Genomic DNA, 6,165 nt, shown 5'->3' on the forward strand with positions numbered 1-6,165 from the left:
AAATTGATGACAAGTCCTCAGGTAATGGGAAACCAATCAAACCAAATTCCCCAAACAAATAAAGAGGCCACAGGTGAGAGGGAAGTTAGCTGACTATGTTCTCCAAATGGTCAGATTCTCTAAGAGCTAAATTCAATCACTAAAAAGGTTTTAGCTTTTGTCCATGTAGGAAAAAAGCTAAAGACCCATGGAATGGGTGAGGTCTCCTAGTCAAGAACTTGTTCGAGCATTCAGTTATTGAAAGAATATGCTGAGCCCATGGGACTTGTGATTTTTCACAAGTGGGAATACCTTACACAAAGGAATAGATTCTAAGCCACCCATAATTTTTAGGTTTAGAGAGTTGCCTGAGGGTTATTGAGGTTAAATAACTTGTTCACACACTTGTTAAGTGTCAGAAGTGGGATTCCAATGTGTCTCCCTGAATTTCAATCTACCATTCTATCTGTTGATTCTCCACGAAGGACTGAATAAATAAATGAATGGGTCTTGTCTCAACAAAACTTTCTTGTCTCTTTAATTTCCCTGCTTCTTCGGGAGCATGCCAGGACATTCAATGAAGGAAATAATAATGGGACAGTGAAGGAAGTCACTTAGGGAAGAGGAAGTCCTATAGATATGGGGGATAATTGTTTATTGATAGAGAGAGGCTGCAATATCAGTATTTTTTGAGGTGCAATTTGGAATTCATTTAGTCTAATATTTTAATTTTATTGGTGAGGAAATTGTCACTCAGAGAAGGAAAAGGACTCGGCTTGTGACAGTTGGGACTAAACTTCAATCTCTTGTCACATCTCTTTGCTTTTCTGAAGATTCTGTTTGCGTGAAAAGTTGAGAAAGTTAAAACACATTCACAATCACTTGGGGCCTTAGAGAAACTGGGAAGGTCATCATACACATTTCATTCCCTTTAGGATTCTGGGATCAACTGTCCCATTGCTTCTACTTTCAAAGTTCATAACTAGTGTTAAAGTATCAATGTTACCTTATGGTAACATTCATTGTAGTTCTAAGTGATATTTATTATCATTTATAAAACGTAGGATCAAGAGTCAGCCACATCAGACAGTTATTTCAAGCCCTAGAATTCCCAACTCTGGGGTACAGCTGGTAATCAAACAGATGGTCATTCATCATCATTGTTGGGGTTTTATATATAAGGTATCACTAATAATAGCAATAGCAACCATGAAGTAATAATAGTACAAGAAGGTGCCAAAGGAAAATGTAATTTAACCATTCTTTGTTTTGGGCTGGGACTTTCCCACTATAAATGAGGAACTTCTTCCCAGTACAATCTTCTTTTAGGGGGAGATCATAACTTAACAACGATAATAATTCTGCACAGGTTTGTAGCCTGAGATGAGCTATAGTTCTATGAACACACTGCCATCCATTTTGCAAGCCATCTTTAATGGAAGGATCTTCTTAGATGATGGAGAGTCTTATTAGTCGGTAGAGGCTAGAAGATCTGAATTCAAATTCTGTTTCAGATACTTTTTAGTTATGTGAACCTGGGCAAGTTTCTTAATCACTTTCTGCCTTAATTTCCTTGTCCGTAAAATGAAGGATTTGAACTTGATACTTTCCAGCTCTAAATTGAAGCCTAAGAAAACTTTTAATTCTCAGATATATCAACTTTTTCCTTTGTTGCTAGTTCTTACCCATTCTAAGTAGACATCACTGTTCTCCTTGGTTGTTGAATAGCTCTGGCTCCCTACCCACTTCCTCTGCTCCCCTGAATTGGTTAATATATTGCATCTTTCAATTCCCATTCATCTTTCCCCAATCATAGTCTGCTGCTTTCCTTGCTGTGTAGATCACATTGCCTTTCTTGTGATATTCTCTGTTCTTCTGCTTCTTCAATCCCTGGCCTGTGAAATTCACCCCTTGGACATTGGTGTATGAGTCCAATACTGTCTTGGGTGACCAAATATGCAAATGGAAAATTTCAAGGTATGGACATTTGACAGATGATTTTTATTGAGAAGCCCAAACCTGCTGGAAGGCTCTGTCCTTCACAAAGGCCACTAATCTCCTAATTGTCTGTTTCTTATTGCCCCAGCTTCTCCCAGGAATGTGTCAGAAAAGGAAATCTCCACAATGCTGTCAAACTGCTTCGGTGTCTTCTTAACACTGTTTCCTGCCTGCTGCTTGGCCCCTGGGAAAATACCAGTTTAGCTCAGTTCCAAGTATCTTGGGCTGGGGGAGACTGGGCTTTGGTAGGGGTGGGGCTAGGTTTCTTAAGCAGTGCACTCCTTGGCACACCTTACAGGCTGGAGTATTTTCCCTACTCAAATAGAAAAATACATAAATAGCTAGATTTTGTTTCCTCTGCTTTCATTCAGGGGTAACCTTTGTTACTTTTGGGACTTTTGATGCACATAGGTAAGGGTGAGGATTTTAATTTAGGACTAGAGAATGAAGACTGGACCTATGATTTCATGGGTTTAGTGAATTCTCAAATAAGGAAGTCTCCTCTGTTAATGTAGGGCAGCACCTTTTCTGTAATTAGTAGTTTAAAATTTTTTTCCCCAATTAAAAAGCATTGATTTTCTCTCCCTCTCAATTTCTGCTTGGTTGTCAGAGAGAGAAAAACGAGATTTAAAAAAATGCATAGTCAAGCAAAACAAATTCCCACACTGGCCATATTCCAAATGTGTGTCTCATTCTACATTTTGAGTTCATCACCGTTCTGTCAGGAAGTGGAATTTAAAAAAAAAAATCATCTGTGCTCCTGAATCATGATTGGCCACTGTATTGACCAAAAATCTTAAGTCTTCCGAAGTTTGAAACCAATAGCGTTAAAGAGTTGCCTAGAATATTTAGAATATCATAGGACCACAGATTTAGATCTGGAAGGGACTTTAGTCAACTCCCTTTATTTTACAGATGGGAAAATGAAGGCACAGAGAGATTAAATGACAATGATCACACAGCTAGTGAGTGCCTGAGGCAGGACTGAACTTCAAGTCTTCCTGGTTCTAGTGCAGCATTACATCTGTTTCAGTATTTGTCCTGGATGATATCCGTGTGTTCCAGAGATGGCACCAACAATGATTCTCTGTACACTACCATACAATACCTCTCATTCCAGTGTTTTAATTGAAACTCTAAAACTCTGATTTTAAATTAGAAAACAAACATTATTCATAACAGTTTCCTGGTGATGATCCTGTGTTAGCCAATGAATCATCTGGATTGAGAAAAAAAGCAATTTTTTGACTGATCTTGAAATGATATAGATCTGTCAAGCTGGACTGGGGACAATACTACCTTCCAAGGACTACACTATATAGATACAGATATCCTTGTCTGCTTGCTTTCTGAAACCAAGATTCAGTGACACAGAGTCTAGTCTCCAAAGAAACCTTAGAGATCTGCTCCTCTAAATGCCTCATTTTACTGATGAGGGAAGTAACCTTTCATTGAAAAACAGGCTTATTCACCACAGTAAAAATGCTATGATGTTTAACTATTTTTGTTGTAAATATGAAAAAACATCAAATTTACTAATAAAAATACCTTGGTATCTTATATATTTATTATGTTTAAGATTTGTTTGTGTGCTGTTATAAAATTATAACAAACTCACAATTTTATATGAATGTCATTTTGTAGATTTTTTTGTGGAAAGTATGAGCCTTTTTTGTAAAAAAAAAAAAAAGGAAAACATTATATCAAGTTTGAAGTCACTGTAAACTAAACTTTTCATGTTACTGTTGCAATTCAATTTCTACCAGACTATGAGTTTTTTGAGCTCTTGTTTACATATAAAGACAAAATAGATACAATTTTTTGGGCAATGCATAGTTTCCAACTATATCATATATACTCCTGATATGTGAAGACTCTGAAATTGAGTATATACACATATGTTGTGAGATTTCTGATTTTCAGAGGATTAAGCACTTCTCTACGATATGGCCACTTACAAATGCATGAACATCCAACCTTCACTTGAAGATTTTCAGTGATGAGGGACAGCCCCTTCCATTTCTGGATGGTTCTCATTGTTAAACTTTCTTTTGTAGTTGTTTGGTTGTTTTTAATTGCATGCTATTCTTTGTGACCCCCATTTAGGGAAATTTGGCAAAGATACTTGAATGAGGTAGTTTGCCATTACATTTTCTTTTCCAGTTCATTTTTACAGATGATGAAATTGAGGCAAATAGCTTAAAGTGATTTGCCTTGGGTCACACAGCTAGTAAATATCTGAGGTTGAATTTGAACTCAGATCCTTCGGATTCTAGGTCAAGCATTCTATCCACTGTGCCACCTAGCTGCTTTATATTGAATCAAAATTTATATCTCTGCTGCAGAGGGCTTTTAGTCTGCCCTCTGAGGCCAAATAAAACAAATTGAATCTCTCTCCCATATAATAGCTTTTTGGATACTTGAAGATAACATTTCTATCACCCTTTCCCTAAGCCTTTTCTATTTTTTAGGAATATTCAGCATCTTTATATACTCTCATGAGCAAACTATCCCTTTGAAACAGTCTCACTGGAGAGTGAAAGACTGAGTCTAAGGAAAGAATAATTGTCATGGAAAAAGAAATAGAATTGTATCAGTGAGGTCAGGAGAAGTAATTGGGCAAATCTTGAATTGGTAATTTTCTCCACATATATGTCTCCCATAGGTCATTGTCTCTAATACTCCTGTTTTGTTGTATTCTTTTGTTGAATGAATCCCTAAAGTTTGAATTAATCATGTGAATTGAAACATTAAAAATGAAATTATTGCTTATTTTTATGTAAGTGAAATGCTAGAGAATGATGTCAGAAAAGTCTGGAAAGGCTTATCACTTATTGATGACAAATGAAGTGAGCAGAACCAGGAGAATACTGTATAACAGTAACAAGAAGATTATATGATGGTCAACTATGATGGACTGGGCTCTTCTCAACAATGCAATGAATAAAGGTAATTCCAAAAGAATTGACATGGAAAATGTCATCCACATCCAGTAAAAGAGAGAGAACTATGGAGCTTGAGTGTGGATCAAACCATAGTATTTTCACCTTTTTTTTTGGTTTATTTTTTCTGGTTTTTGTTTTTGTTTTTGTTTTTGTTTTTGTTTTTTTTTACTTTTGGTCTGATTTTTCTTGCACAACATGACAAATAAGAAAATATATTTTAAAAATTGCACAAATTTAATCTATATCAGATTGCTTGCTATTTTGGGGAGGAGAGATAAAAGATAGGAAGGGAGAAAAATTTGGAACACAAAGCCTTACAAAAATGAATGTTGAAAATTCTCTTTACATGTATTTAGAAAAATAAAATAATATTGAGGAAAAAACCTTCAAATGAGCTAAAAATGATCTACATATAAAAAGTTGCATTAGAAAAAATTGGAGGAGGGAAAAAGAATACATTTCATAATTATGTTTAAGAGAAAAATTCTTGACTAAATATAACATCAACAGATAAATGGAATACTAGGAGAGTTGGTTCAATGGATAGAGTACTGGGACTGGAATCTGGAGAACCTGAGTTCAAATCCATTATCAAACATTTTGCTAGCTGTGTGACCCTAGCCAGCTGACTTATTATCTGCCTTAGTTTCCTCAACTGTAAAATGGTGATGATAATGACAGCACTTTCCTCCAAAGAGTTGTTATGAGGATCAGATGAGAAAATATTTATAAAGTGTTTAGCACAGAATATAGTATATAATTGCTACGATCACTATTATTGTCATGAATCTGTATCATTGTTTGCTGAGTATCATCTACTTAGACTATTTTATTATATTATCATGGTAACATTTCATTTGTCTGGTTAACTTCTTTATTATTGGTTTGCTAAATAGAGACATTCTATTGCCTAGCGGAGGTCAAGGTTACTTGAAAAATATTGCAATGTTTTTCAACTGGAAACTCATAGAGATCTCTAATTTTTGGGACGGACTTAAATAAAATTAAGGTCAGGGGATGAGAAGGAATAGGAGGAGCTAGGGATTGGGTAACTAAAAAAAGAGAGAGGAAAATAGAAACTTTAAAAAATTCACTGAAGCATTTTAAAAACACATAGTAGAAGACAGAAGGAAAGTCAGAAAGAATTAGTCATCAGAATAACTTTGAAAGTTGTATGTTGAATGCATTTTTAAAAAAGAAAGCAAGAGATTCATAATAGATTTGCAGTGTCATATATAATTCA

This window comes from Antechinus flavipes, chromosome 5, assembly GCF_016432865.1.
Source record: "Antechinus flavipes isolate AdamAnt ecotype Samford, QLD, Australia chromosome 5, AdamAnt_v2, whole genome shotgun sequence".
NCBI lineage: Eukaryota > Metazoa > Chordata > Mammalia > Dasyuromorphia > Dasyuridae > Antechinus > Antechinus flavipes.